Source organism: Fukomys damarensis, unplaced genomic scaffold (genome assembly GCF_012274545.1).
Source record: "Fukomys damarensis isolate Sample0158 unplaced genomic scaffold, DMR_v1.0_HiC HiC_scaffold_22, whole genome shotgun sequence".
Taxonomy (NCBI): domain Eukaryota; kingdom Metazoa; phylum Chordata; class Mammalia; order Rodentia; family Bathyergidae; genus Fukomys; species Fukomys damarensis.
Genome location: NW_022900934.1, coordinates 7136735 through 7152690, shown reverse-complemented (window position 1 = coordinate 7152690; position 15956 = coordinate 7136735). Strand labels below are relative to the sequence as shown.

Genomic DNA, 15956 nt, shown 5'->3' with positions numbered 1-15956 from the left:
TTCAAACATAGACACCTTTTCTGTAGCTACTTAAATGGTGATGTGCATTACTTCATTTTTTACTAATAATTATAAATTGCTAGTCAACATTAAGGCAAGGATGCATATACAGCACTCAGTAGTCAGAGAAAGAAGTTAAATAGGATATGCATTTTGAAATAATTATGTATGGTTCATCAGTACTTTTTCTGTATTGACTACTAAGCTGACTTTTATTAAAATCTAATTAATTTACTCTAATTTTGGAGAATATTGGATACTAGCCAATATGTATAATTCTTAGGAAAGTCAATTACAAAACATAGAAATACAAAATCACTTATTACAATTCTTATAGAAGCATTCAAGATTTATTGCATTTCATGTAACCACTGCTACTGATATAAAAGTACTTGGGATTTGTTGCAGTTACAGCACCCAGGATATTTTGTTCTGATAACAATATTTTGTCTGCTTTATTCACCAAATAGAAGTTTATTCAGTGATATTCAATGAAAATGTCACACAGAAAACAATTTATAATAAACACCTAGCTAGGTATGTTCCTGAGTGTGTACATTACAGGCTTTTTTATTACAGAGAAAAGTCTGCAAAAGAATGTCAAGGAATCCAATGGGCGCTCTATGAAAAGATCAATACACAGCCTACTTTAAGAGCTTAAGGAAATCACATAAAATATGCATTCAGATCATAAGTAACCAGAACTTGGTTTGTTCATCCTCATGGAACAAATAATATAGCCTCTGTATTTAGATTTTTAAGTATTCTTCAGAGATTTCTATTTTCATAAGTACATTTTTAACCTCGTAAATAAGATAATGCTCACATAATTCAAATAGAGGAACAAAATAAGATGTTCAGCTCAAATTTTGACCAGAAACCATTCACCAACAATCCTTTCCAGACAATAAAATAGTAATTTGTATATAATGTGTTTCAGCTTTGGGTTCATACATACAGAAAATGCATTTTCATAATCCTCTTGGACAGTCCATTTGTCCTAATGTTAGACCTATTCTTAGCCAGCCCTGGGCACCCTCCTTGCATAGAATCCTTCACTATGACTCCAGACAGCTTCCCCTTCCACATAATAATACCATTTGACTACTGGCATTGGGTTTGCTAAATGTGCCTTGTCAGCCATCTCATTCACAAGGATAGAGGGAAGGTCACACCCAGCATTCTGAGGGGAAGCTTTCTTGCAAGGTGAGCACCCAAGTTCTCCACAAGACGTCTTAATCACCATCTTAACATGCACTGAAAGAGGCTCAATTAAAAGGGGGAGAGAGAGAAACAGAGAGAGAGAGATTCTTTCTCTGGTTTTGAAAGTGGGAGTGTTTATTTGTATTTGCCTGAAATTTAGCAGTGGTATTAGTAGGACCACTACAGCACAGTATAGAACAGATTAGTCTAACAGTCTGAAGCTCAGGAACTTGCCCTGAGCAATTTTGAACACTATACTGACATTTCCCCTGCATGATTTTAGTGCTAACATCCAGCCATGAGTTCAACTATGGAGTTGCACTTGGATCTCCATCCATCACGATGATTCTGGGTGTTTCTGTTCTTGCGGATCTGCCCACTGTTCAGACCATAAGGCAGAGAGGGAGAGATGGTATTGTGTAAGGTTGGGCCAGTGAACTATGACCTCCTGGGCTCTATTGGGCTCCCGGTCACATATTTCTGTAAATAAAGTTTATGTAGCTTGTGGCCACACCTATCTATTCACTTCTTGTTCATGGCCTCTGATACTTTTAGAGCAGAGTCCCTCTGTCTCCACAAACTATGAGATATTTATTTTCTCGTCCTTTGCTAAAAAATGTTATTGATTTCTGGCATAAGGTGGTAACAGTTCCTCTTCAGCTGGATTGCACTCAGGCAATGCCTTCGTGTGAATATGTCTAAGAAACTATCTTGAAAAAGGTGGTATCCACATGAAAATGAGTACATTAAGCGCATTCTGGGAGTACCATTACTAGAAAAGTTTCTAGGCTTCCTCAATATAATATCTCTTCATTATAGATTGTGTGTAGATGCCCCCCACCCGAGTCTCATGTGGCCTTAGGTGGGGCTTTTTCAGAGGTGGCTGGATCTAGAGTATGTGATGCTGGAATGGATTCATGATGCTTCCCACCCTAAGTAGCCTGGATAAGATAAGAAAGGCAGAAAGATGCTGTTAAGGTCCTTTGCTGCTTTGCTGCCTTCTGCTCACCATGAACTGTTTCTCCTTTGCTATCCCTGTCATCTGAACCACCCTGCCTTAGAGCCAGCAATTAAGGACTGAAACCTTGATACACTGTGAGCTAACTAAAGCTCTTATGCTTCAACTTTGTGAGTTGGGTATTTTGTCTCTGCAACAGGAAAAGTAACTGTCTCTCCTGATGTGCAAGAAGGACAACTACAACTTTGCACTGTACACAGTTTCGTTTGGAATGCACTCAGTATTAAAACTGAATTCCCCTAACTGCTTAGAACACAGGTTTGACTAAGTGGCCAAGCCCTTGTAAAATACTGTAAACACATACTCTGGATCTAAACTTCTACTAGATTCAGTGTGCTTCTTTCATTTGCCCTGTGTTTACCCTGCAGGTTGGAAAGTGTGTGTTACAGTGAGCCTGCAAAGCCCTGCAGATGCTGCTCACAAGAAACAGTCCTCAGGAAAACAGAGAGGTCTTCAGACTTCTTAGATTTTCTAGAAGCCGAGATTTCCGTCCTGACTTTGCACCATTGATCTCACAGTTTTTGTATATGTTTTAAACATAGTGGGTAAACTATGTGGAGTTAAGCCATTGTTCACTTGCAGTTTTAAATATGTACTGTTATTCTCAATATTTGTGTCATTTTTACAAAGGTGACTAAAAAAATAATTTGTACTTTTGGAATGGGCATGCTGGGTGTCCGCTTCCTCCTGCCCTCTCCAGGAACTTGTTCCTCTCCATTTACATGGACATGGGGAGGACATTTCCAATTATAAATCCAGATTCTCCCTTATTCTCCAGAATTGGTTAGGTCAAGACTGGAGGAAAAAGGATAACTGGACCAAACAGTCTCCCTTCCTGGAAATTATTTCTCTTTCACAACTGTGAAGCTGCCAATGATCATATTTTCTGATATCTGACTCAGGGTAGGGGACAGAGAAATTGAGATGAAAAGAGAATTTAATGTAATTTTGAAATAACTATGAAGAGAGAAAATCCTGAAAGCTTGGAATCCCTGCTTTCAGCTCATTCTTCTCACATGGTACCGTGAAACACATATGCATGGTTCGGAAAAAAGTTTAATTTTTGATGGATAAAATTTTTCATTGACCATTCCAGATGTGGGAAGAGATTTATTTTCTACTTTGCTCTCCAATACCCACATTAAGTTCTGCTCTGAGTCCTCTTTCTTCTAAGTGACAAAAACTTAATTTCAAAGCCCACAAATTCAAATACAAAATTTTCTTTTCTTTATTTTATACCTTATTGTGTGCCTTCTTGCTTGTGAAATTAACATGCCCCTGTTTCTCTACATTGGCCATACAATATTTTCATAAACGATAACTTTTATGTTAATTTGTATCATTAAACACTGAAGATGTCTATGTTTTAAGTAATGGATTTTTTAGTCTTCATATGTGCTACATTTAATGATGTCTTCTGTCAGACAAAACAGGGTACTGATAGTCAAGATGAATACATTCAAGTTTAGACTTTGTTGTGTGACTCAAAATCTGTGCTGGAGTCAAATTCAGTTCTTGACTCTGCTTTCCTCCTATAAACTGGGAGTAATATCTGCTTCTTTCACCACTGTACTGTGAGGCCGTAATGCAGGATAGGATATGTACAAGCATGTTTTCAATACAAGTAGACGAGAATTGCAAACAATCATTCTTATCTATGCTGCCTGGCAGTTGGACGCTGTTCATTTCTAGCCATTTTCATTGCTCCTTCTGTGACCCCAGAAAGTTAGAAATCGTGCTCATGAAAATAAGGAAACTACGGCTCGCTTTGTGACTTCACATACAGTCATCGCTGATATCTTATTTAGATTGACTCCAGTTTGTGTAGAAGCACTGATGGTTTATTCATCCTGAATCCTTCCTCTGGAAATTTTCTTTTGAACTTTAGCCTAACATCTCATTTCAAGGTGGACAAAGAACATATGAGCTCCTGAAAGACACTGCATATTTTTTGTACCGCTTAGAAACACTGCACCTGGTGCAAAGGAAATGCATCTGTTCATGCAACTGTCCATGCTGGGTCATACCCTGTACATTCAGAAATAGCTTCACACACAAAAGCCACATTCTGCCTTGTGGTGCCAAGGGGTGAGAGCCGCAGCCAGAAATACTTTTTCTACATCTGTTTTTTGAAGGTGAAAATCCTGTATTAAAATAAAGCAAACGTAGGGGTTTTTATATCTATCTTTCCAAATCAATTATTGCTGCTTAAGTCTGATAAGCCACACTGATAAAGCCAGGTCCAGCAAATAGAAGATGGTCAAAGAAGCCACAGAAGCTCAGGCATTCGTTTCTGCCTGCCGCATCAAACAGCAGCAGAACCAAAGCCCTTCTGATGGTTTGGTTCGATCGAAAGGTTAGAATACAGGGCTGAGAAAATGTCATCTGATCCAGAAAATAGAGCTCTGGCTACGTTTTGATCAAGAACGAAGAGAGAGAAGGGTCTCTGGGGGCGGAGCTCAGTAACACATAGAAGAAGAGTCTTTATAGGAGCATTAAAGCCTGACAGCTGTCACCAGCAATGCCTTAGGCTAGGCAAAGCATCTAGCATTTGCTGCTGCTGCTGCTGGCAACTTGCAGGCACCTGCTAGATCTTTCCTTCCTAATCAAGGGGAAGTCACAACCCCCAGGATTATCAGAATTTCTGCCAATGTCTTTATGCACCACTGCTGCTGCCATTGATCCCCTCACTGTTCTCAAGATATGATCATTGCCGATATTTCAGAGTGCTGTGGTCACATGAGTTCCCCTACCACTTTCATTCATTCATTCATCTCTTGAAAGAATATTCACCGAGGACCAATATTCCTGTACTTCCTGATGGGGATAGGACTGACGTGCAAAGTCTGAAGGTAAAACAGAAGTGATCCATTGAGAGAGGAACAGTGCTCCTACACATTCATCCTGCAGCCTCGGACCCCTCCATGCAAAGCTCCCCACATTCCACAGAAGAAGTCCAACCACTTCCTTCGTTGGTGTCAGGCAGAATGTCGCCCTGACCATGCCGCTCAAGGCCCAGTCTGCCTCTAGTCTCTAGGTGGGGTCTCAGATTCTGCAGATCGTGATTTCTTTGCTAAACATTAGAGAAATTTGATTTGCCCAGTCAATCTTGAGCCAGTAAAAGGATGCATGAGTTTATATATACGAAAGATGCCTGTATAGCTAGGTCGGGCGTGTTCACAATAGCATCATGAATTTGTACCTTATTCCTGCTTCACTGTCACACAGACTATTCTCATGATAGGGCAGGACAGCTACCCACAGCTCCACACCAGAAAGTTTGCCTATTTCAGTGATGAAAGCAGAAGCCAAGGGGACAGACCTCACTGGACTGCACTGTGATAGTTCTGCATTGATTTAAGGACCCTGGTGGGATAATAGAATTGACCAGACTTTACATCAGACAATAGGTCCTTCTCATCTAAGTTGTAAAATAAAGATGGGAGATGAGTAGTTTTCCAAAGGAAAACCTGATTGTTATTACAGTAGAGATGGAATCAAAAATATCCATACTATTTTCTACTCCATAACGCAAAGTAAAGGAGAGAGCCTGTCTGCCTAATTAGAGCCTCCTGGTGACCTTGTTCTAAGAAAAAATCGCTATGGCCCAGGGTTTCATCATTAGAAGCCATGATCTCAAAAATCTTTTATTGTTTCAGCGGGAAATATTTGGTCTCTGGGATAAGGACTTGTGTCAACCCAGCTCATAGAGATTGATACATAATCTACAATGCTGATTTACCAGTCTCAGTAAAAAACAAACAACCAAACAACAACAAAAAAAACCTGACTTACTAAATAATCATGAGATTGGAATTGAACTACCTTGACCAGCTCCTGGTATAAGGCTGCCAGGGAAGATATATTAAAACTAGTAGGACATTAGTTGAGCATGAAGTCAAACTTAGCCATACAGTGATATCCTGTGACTTTTATCTACTGCGGTTAAGCATATCTCTTTTAGTAGTGCTGTGTACCTGCCCACATAGGTGTCATTCACAGATGCACACCCACACAGTCTTTACCACACTCCTAGTAAATTTGGGGGGGTTGCTAAATTTTGGCTTTCTGGTTTTCTGATTTGCATTACTGTTTTTTTTTTTCCCCCACAAGGACTACTTCCTTCTATTGATATCATATTTAATTAAACAAGCTCCACTCACTTTGGGATTAGGTAACAGTCCACAACAATTACCAAATTTCAATTTAGCTAGGCAAAGTGTCAGAAATCTGACCTATGTGCTTATTGCAAGAAATATCTGAGTAACACATAATAGAATTTTCTACATGCTTTCTAAGCTGAAGAACATTTTTGTCCAGGAGTAACCTTTGTTTTAGAGCCAATACAGTAAGCAGATAGTGTTTTCTGGTTGTCTATACTGATTCTTAGTTTTCTTCCTGCAGTTTTGTGTACCATGTTAATAAAATATGTCAACTGAGAACTTTCTCTTTTCATGTTAAAATAGTTTCAAAATAAATTTATAAAGCATGATCATTTGAGACACTATATACTTTCAAACATGCATAAATTTTCCAGAATAGTGAATGTAACTTTCCTTTACCTTTAACTCAGGTTCCATTGTTTACAGCTTGTCACACTGGCTGTGCAATGGTCTCTACAGGTAGTTAAGACATTGATTTCTTTTTCCATAGATTACTCAGTGTGTATTTTATAACAACAAGCACATTTTAAACATATTTTAGTATGTTTAAATCAAGAAGTGAAATACCAATATTATGTAATCAGCAATCTAATTTTCTAACTGCCCCAATAATCTTATCTTTGCACTACTTTTGTCTTGGTGCAGAATACATCCAGGACCACACACTTGAGTTTAATTGTCAGTTCGCTTTTAGATTTCTTTACTGTTGAATAATTGCATTGCATTTTTTTTGTTGTTATGCCTCGCTGTGACATTTTTGAAGAATTGAACTAGATATATTGTAGACTGCTGTTCAATTTGAGTTTTTCTAATTTTTCAGTATAATTAGATTTTATTTCCACAATGGGGCTCTTTTTTCTCATGTCTTTTTACTGAATTTTGCTAAGATATCAGCGATATTGATTTCACTCTTTTTTGATGGAAACATTTTTCCTCTCCTTAACATTGGCAAAAAGGTGTTAAGGGTTGCTACTACTTATCAAATTTCTCCAGTGAAAGGTTGTTCTCTCTTTTTAATTCATAATTTGGGATGATACTTTTGTTTAGAGGCATACAGTTTGTTTTTAATATCCATTTTACCTTTCACTACACCAAATAACTTGTACTAAAAGAAGCACACATATTTTTAGTCCACCTCTCAGAGGAGTGGGCAAAATAAAACACATAAAGGAATTATTCAAGTAAATAATGGGTTAAAAGCCAGTTTTTCAATTCTTTTTCCAAGTTCTTTGTGTGATATTTTACTTCTGCCATATCTATTTTGTACAAAATCTTGTTCACCTGCTCACCTTTTTAGGCAAAGAGTACATTGCTTTTGTAAAAACTTTGCACCAAAGATAAGCCTGGAATGGCATTTAACTGTGAACTGTGTGATCTTTGGTAAGATTTTAAAAATTTCTAAATTTCAGTTTCTATCTCCAAGAGGAGAATGATAACTTATCCAATTTTCAAGTTTTCTTTGGTATTAAGTCAGACAATAAATTTCTTCTCAGGCACTTGCATAATATCTATAAGAGATATTAAGTAGTCATCAAATAGTTTTTTCTCTTGATTCCTTCAGTTTCTCTTTTTTTTAAATGAATAGTATTTATTGGGCTCTGTCTACACAGGAGGGTGTAATCATGAAAAAACAAAACAAAAGAATATTTTTAACAAAGTGAATACAAAAGTGTGAAAGACAGAGAGGAGTCACCAGTTTAATTTAAACTACGAGATTCAAAGTCAATGAAGTACGATTCAAAGATCATAGGAGGGGAAGAGTTTGAGGAAAAAATCTTACATTTAGTGAGAAGTTGGCTAAACATTTGAGATTTCCGTCAGACACAGAGGCAGAGATTAGAGTAGGTTGAAAGAAGAAGGAACCAGAGTTCAAAGGGTAAAATTAAATGTACATTTGGGTTATCTCTTGTGTTTAAATCTATGAGACTGTGTGAAATCTAGAAGAGTACAGAATAAATAGCCCAGAAGTAATGATCCTTTCTATATAATTCAAAGAGTTATCAGATTCCCTAGCAACGATTGATACCTGTACTTATATTTGCTGGCTGTTCGAACATAAAGTCATAGTCATATTGACTGAATCCTATCTCTGAAATAGGGAGAAATTAATTGCCTTAATCAGAATGTTAATGTGCAGAGGAATTATTCTAGTTATGTGTTAGAACTTTGTGCCACTCCCCTAGATTCTACCTACATAGCTCTGGGTTGAAGTCCAGAATTCTTTCTTTGTGCAAAGCACGTAAATAATTCTGCTACAAGGAGTCATGGGCCACTACTTTGAGGACACTTGTTGGACAAATCTCCCTGGTTAAGCTTTCTCTTGAATTTACACCCAATTTGTGTTTGCTATCTGCAAGATTTTGTGTACCTGATATTCTCAAATTACGCTACTATGAAAGGAGTGGTCAGATCCTCTACTAAAGAATCTTAAGATGACAAATGGGGTGGAAATGTGGTCAGTATTTTTGAATTTTTAAGTCTGTCTTGAACAGAGAAGTTTCAGAACAACTGGTGCACAGGGCAGAGGTGGTGACCGAGAGCAAAGAGGATAAGGCCCAGCTACTCCCTGCCGGGTGGGTGTCAGGCAGTCCTCCTGTCCCTCTCTGCCCTTCAAGTACACCTCAAAACTGGCCAGCCTAGAGCTGTCAGAGCCCATGTCCTTACTTATGGTTTCCTTTTTCCACCTGTTTCTTTACCCTTGTTAAGACTTGTTCACTCTTATTTTACCTAGAGCTCTAGGAATCCCAGATTGATTTCTAATAAAAAAGAGAGCATGATTTCTTCCAAACTCTGCCTTTCTGGAATTGGCTCTTTATCCATTAATATAACTTGCAGTGAAAATATATTAAAAATGCAGTACACTAACAGCAGAATATCTACAACTTCAATTATTTTAAAATGCTCTTAATATTTCCAATTAGTTAATTAGAATCTGTAGGTGATTGAAGGGATGTTAGAGGTTAAATTACCTTTTAAACTCTGCAGAGGTTCCAAAAAAAAAAAAGGAAGCTTTGGTGATTAGATTTTAGAATTGTGGCCTCCTTCTTACAACAACAATTACCTAACTGGCATTTTTTAATAAACTGAAAATTTTAAAAAGATGTAAAGTTGAAAACATACAAAAGTATCCCTTTCACTAAAAGGTTTTTACTTTATAAAAAGCATTTAAATAGAGCTAAGATTGTGGATCAGTGGTAGAGTGCATGATGAATGTGCTCCAAGACCTGAGTTCAACTCCTAGCACCAGAACAGTGAAAAAAGAAAACAAATAAAGAAAGTATTTAGTTTTTAATTTAAAAACATCTAAAGCTTTTTAACTGTGATAACACTTCAGTACATTTTATCCAAAAGTGTCCTAGCAGCCATCTTTAGTCCTGGACCAGATATTGGCTCTTCTGAGACAAATGAAGAGGAGAAAAAATGCCATGTCTTCCTAGGTCTTTCAGCTTTGGAAACTGGCAAATAAAGGACTCACCCGCTTGGTTATGCTTATTTTGCCTCACTTACTAATGAAATCATAAACGTTAACTCATTCATTCATTCATTCATTCCGCCATTATTCAAGTGAGTACCTACTTTGCACAGGTACTAGTTAAAGACAGATAAAAGTAAGCATGGCTCCTGCCCTCCTGTAATCCCGGTCGGCTATTTTTCTGGGCATCTTCATGCTGCGATCATTTCAGAAAGAAATGAGGCTGAGGGTAGAGTTTAGGATTTGTTGGGAAAGACTGACATCCACTACTTCAGATCTCCCCAGACTCTACACCTTTCACCATCTTTAAAAGATCTATGGATAGATGGACAGGTCTTTAGGATAGATAGATAGGTAGGTATAGAAATGCTACCATCATAACCTCAAAAAGCAAAAGGTTTGTTTTGAAGTATTTTTAAAACTTACCAAAAGTGGCAAACAAATGATGCAAAGGTCTTCCACACCTTTTATCCAGCTTCTCCGTGGTCATATCTGTAAATAATAATAGATTGTCAGCAGTTAAAAATTAACATTAGTGTATTGCTATTAACTCAAGTATTGCACAGACTTATCCCTAATTTCATCGAAAGTTTGTATATGCCACATGGGTATAGCATTCTATAAGATCTGATCACCTGTGCAGATACGGTGAAGGCTGCTGGTGAGGGCCATCCAATGGAAAGACAGGCTCATAAAAGAATTATGGTGTGTCTCACCCACTTTATTTACCAAAGCTGGAATCATTCAACTTCTGGGTGTTCCATAAACTTGAAATGACCATAGAAGGTACATGTTTTGAGTTGACTCAGGACATTGAAGCAGCCAACACAACTCAACTACAGATACTCACGAAAGAGACATCTGGAACTGCTTTGGAAAGTTGCAAGAACAAAGAGATAACTGTGTTCAGATCAAAGCAGAGTACCCTGAAAAATTTTATGGCAATGTGTCTTTTACTGCAATTTAAAAAAAATTCAAATATTCACTGTTTTTTAATTATGCCTTGTGCAATCATCACTATAATCAATATGCAAAATGCTTCTGTCATTGAAAGTTAGTTCCTTATGTTACTTCTCTATTGTCAGCCACTCCATCCTTGGAAATTACTGATGTGTTTGTTCTCTGTCATTGCAATGTTGTCACTTTGAAGGAATAGTATTGGAGTAGAACTGCACAGGTAACAACCTGACCTCAGCAACAAAATAACTTTCAGAAGCAAGGATTTACTGTATGCATTAATAGATTTTTAACCCTTTTTATTGCTGGGTAGTATTTGATTGTGTGTTTAGGACAAGATTTGCTTATTCATCAACCTCCAAAAGACAACTGTAGTGTTTCTAGTTTGAGATTAAGACAAACAAAATTTGTGTGATCATTTGTGCTCACGTTTTTGTGTAAACATAAGATTTCATTTCTCTGGGATAAATGCCCCAGAGTGCTGTTGCTGAGTTATGTCATAGGAGCCTGGTTCATTTTGTAGGAAACTTCCAGCTTCTTTCCCAAAATGGCTTCATCATTTTACATGCCAGCCAGATTCATAGGAGAGAACCTGGGGCTCTTAATCAGTTTTTGATATGATCAGTATTTTTATTTTAGCTGTGGTTGCAAGTAGGCCTGTAATGACAGTTCACAGTGATTTTGATTTGCACCTGTAATAGCTAATAAACCCGAGTTTTATGTGCTTATTTACTAATCTATGCAGCATCTTCACTGGAGTGTCTATTTCAGTCTGTTGCTCATTCTCTCATTGGATTCTTCATTTTCTTGTAGGTCGCTTGAAAGCTCTTTATATATTCTAGATATGGCATGTGTTAGATATGTGATTCCAGAAAATTTTTCCCCATTCAAGCTTTCAATTTCACTCTTTTAATGATGTGTTTGTGGAGATGCTTTAAATTTTTATGAGGTCGAATTCATTTAATTTTAGGATTAATCTTCCCTTTTACAAATCACAACACTGATGCCTTATCTAAGAAGTCTGGCTAGTCCTAGGTCATGAAAATACTCTCCTGTGTTTTCTTCTAAAAGTTTGATTATTTTGCCTTTTAGATTGAGGCCTCTGAGCTATTTGACTTGATATTTTATGTATGAGTTTTAGGTTCCTTTATGTACGCCTGTAAATATCCAATTGTTCGCGCATCATTTGTTGAAAAGACTATCCCTTCATTGAATTGCCTTGACACCTTTGTCAAAAACTGTACCTGAGTGGAGCTATTTATCAGCTCTCTAATCTATTCCATTGGTCCACGTATTTATTCTTTCTCAAACACTATACTGTATCAATTCCTACACCCATACGGGAAGTCTTAAAAAGACATAGTATAACTCCTGATTATAAATAGTTCATAAATATAAAGCTATATTTTTCTTTTTTCAACATGGTTGCTATACTGATTTCTTAGCCTTTATATATATGTGTGTGTGTGTGTGTGTGTGTGTATGAAAGTGTGTGTATCAGATATCTATATAGATAGATAGAAACACATAAATATGAATTGATTTATCTATCTCTGTGAGACTCCTAAAATATGATAATTGTTACAATTATAGATCAATTTGAAGAAAATTGGCACCTTTTTTACACAGTGTTCCATTTTATGAACATAGAATGTTTCCTCATTTGCTTCTTTCCTTGTCTTCATTGATTTCTTCTATTGGTGCACTGTTCTCTTTAACATACAGATCCTATGACTTTAAAGAAAACACGGCTTATTTTTTCTTCTGAGTGATTATGATAGTTACAGAAATACTTCCCTTTTTATTAGAATATGTGTGTAATACATAGGAAATGCATTCATCAAGGGGAAAAATGGAATGTTCACTTATTGCATCTTGATTATTTTTACTTTCTCTCCTTGTCCTCTCCCTCCAGTTTTCTGCAACAACCAACTCTTTTATTCATGGACCCTTTGTATTTTTCTTAGTCTTAATCTAATTGATTTCCAATCTGATCCTTCTGCATTTGGATTTTTCTTATTTTTTTTCTAGGAATTTGAGGTACATTATTAGGTTATTTATTTGAGACCACTATTTTCTTTTTATATGTGATTCATGACTATATACATTTCTATTAGAACTAATTTCACTATGTCATTTGGCATGTTGTGTTTCATTTAATTCTTAAGTCATGTGATTTTTTTCCTGATTTCTTGTGTGACCTATTGATTATTCAATAATGTATTATTTATTCTATATGTGTTTGTGTGGTATCTGTGGCTTCTTTTGATATTGGTTTTTACATTGATTCCATTATGGTCTGATGTGTAGGGGATTGTTTCAATTCTTTTGCATATATTAAAGGATGCTTTTTGGCCTAAGCTGTAGTCCATTTTGGAAAAAGTTGTTGAATGAAACATCCTGTAATTTTCTGCTAAATCTATTTGTTTAATGGTCTGTTTTAACTCTGATGTTTCTTCTTTGCTTTTTTTTTTTTAGTTGACCAAATTGTATCGCTTCTCGGCCTTTTGGCTAAGATCAAGTGTAGTTGACCAAATTGTGAGTGAGATATTGAAGCCTTCCCTTCTGACTGTATTATTGTCTATTTCTCTTTTTAGCCTGAATAGTTTTAATTCATGAAGTTGGATGCACCAACATGCCTTACACAGATATCTAGAATTGTTATGTCTTCTTGTTGAATCATTTCCCTTACCAGTATGTGTTGGCCATTTTTGTCTCTTTTGTTCACTTTTGGGTTGAAGTCTGCTGTGTCTAAAGATAAGAAAGCTACTATGACTTGTTTTTAGATTCCAGTTGAATGGAATATAGTTTTCCATCCTTGCACTTCCTATGTACTTCCTTTTGGATGAGGTGTGCCTCCTGTAGGCAATATATGGTTGCACTTTGATTTGATCTAATCTGCCAATCTATTACACTTGATTGAAGAGTTGAGAGCCCTGAAATTAGGCACTGTTGCTGTGTGGCATTTATTGAATCCTGTCACTGCATTATCTTTGCAGGGCTAAATCTTCTGGTTTTAAAAATTATTTTGTTTAACTACTTTCCTATTGAATACATACTTTCTTTCAGGTTCATTGGTTCTGGTGGCCTTCCTGTCTTGGTCTAGGATTCCCTTAATTATTTTCTGTTTGGCTGGTTTACTGATCATGTACTTCTTTTGGATTTCTTTGTTGTGGAAACTTTACTTCTCTATCAATGTTGAAGGCTAATTTTTCAGGATATTAAAATTTGGGTTGTCAGTTATGTTTTCTTAGGGTTGAAAAAACTTGATCCAAGAACTGCTGGCCATTAAGATGTGTGCTATGAAATCCAGATATTCAATAAGTATGCCTTCACAGGTAACTTGCTGTTTTTCTCTGAAAGTTTTTGGTATTCTCTCCTTTTGTTGAATATTTGGAATTTTTATTATGATTTGTTCTAAAGAGTTTCCCTTCTGTCATGGCTACTTGGCTTTCTATATACTTCTTGTGCTTGATTATTAAATTCTTTCCCTGGATTTGGAAAGTTTTCTGCTATGATTCATTAAATAAATTTTGTGTATATTTTGAGTCATCCAAGTTTTTCCTTTATTCTTATAAACCTGAGGTGACTTTTCTCTTTAATCATGTAGAAGATGTTGGATGCAACTTGCATGATATCTTGTCATTTTTAGGGTGACACTGAGTTTGTGCTCTACTGCATTTACCTGATTTTCTATTTCTTTTTTTAATTGAGTTTATTGGTACTTTTTAGGTATACAGTATAGAATTTAGCAGCACACAGATGAAAAAATGAACTGCAGCAATGCTGATGATGCAAAAACCAAAACATATATCATCATATATTAAAAACCAATTAAAACACAGTTCTGACACCATTAACAATAAAAATATGTCACCGTCACCCTACTCCTTCATACTTGCCCCTAAGTATTTGCAAATTGGCCATTACACAGATGCCCCTTTTGTTTCTCCTGAATGTATGTACACCTTACATTAGAATTTTGGTAGATATTAACATGGGGAATGTGATTTTTACTTAGCCCTTGTGGGAAAAAATCTGGAATCACTGTCGGTGGCAAGATCTGCTCAGTGTTTCCCCACATTAAGCCCTGCTCATGGGCACACGGACAGACTGACCACATTTCCAGGATGCTGTGCCACAAGAATGAGCTCACGCTTGACCTGTACAATTTCCGTGCTTATTCTTCAAAGTCTTCCACCTTTCTCTTGTATTCTTCATTTGCCATAGGACTGCAGAGGACTTAGAGCTAGAGGCCACAGGTACAGATGTCCAGACCCTTGCTTGAATTTGGAGTGGTGGAAGAGGAAATGCTTCCCCGATGTACATCCGACCATGAGCCCTGAGAGTGGCCATGTGTAAGGGAGAAACAAATTTTGCCTGTAAGCCACTGAAAGTGAAGTTGTTGGTCTCATTCTTACACCTAGTGGTTGTTGCAATGTGTTATACTAAGCAATCCCTTACTGCTTCTATTGTCTGGCCTTTTTAGTATAAAAATATGCATGTACCTATACATATACGTACACATATCTTTGAAGTCTTAAACTACCTTTTGCTCACCCATTGCAAAAATGAACAAAAACTACAATGCCCAGAATATTTCAATTTATGATTTTGTACATTACGTATATGGATTAAATATTTTTAAAAATTTTATGGGTACAATTTAGATTTACATAATGATCACTTCATAGCAGGGAGTTTGTGCCTGTACATGATATATCTTGATTCCCCCTTTTTTCCCCATACCCTCCCTCCCTTCAACCCCTCTTCCCCTCCTTATTTGTAAAAACTTTGTTTCCATTTTTTCCTCTTTTCTCACTTTTTGCTTTTTCCTTTCTTTCTTTTTCCTTTTCCCTCTCTAGTCCGCCTTTCCTTTTGAAATTTTTTCCTCTTTAACATTATCAGTTATACATTTTGGTTCCTATTTACAATTGCATCTTCTCACTGTTTTGCGTTATATTTGGCTTTTCTGGGTATGTTGATGATATAGTGGCATTTTTAATAGTTAATATGTTAGTTCTTTGTGAAATACTATATACATCACAGGTGGAGAGAAGTTATTTATATGAATGAAATTAGAATTCATATTCCTTGATGTTTATAATAAAAGATTTATTACATTCACTGAATTATTTTCTCA

The 15956-nt window shown here is 36.5% G+C and overlaps 1 non-coding gene across 1 annotated transcript; it reads left to right on the top strand.

Moving 5' to 3' along the window:
• Positions 1 to 13304: 13304 nt before the first annotated feature.
• Positions 13305 to 13502, top strand: LOC117287260. The gene has a single exon (XR_004518497.1). It is a non-coding gene; the product is annotated as a U2 spliceosomal RNA (small nuclear RNA).
• Positions 13503 to 15956: the final 2454 nt, after the last annotated feature.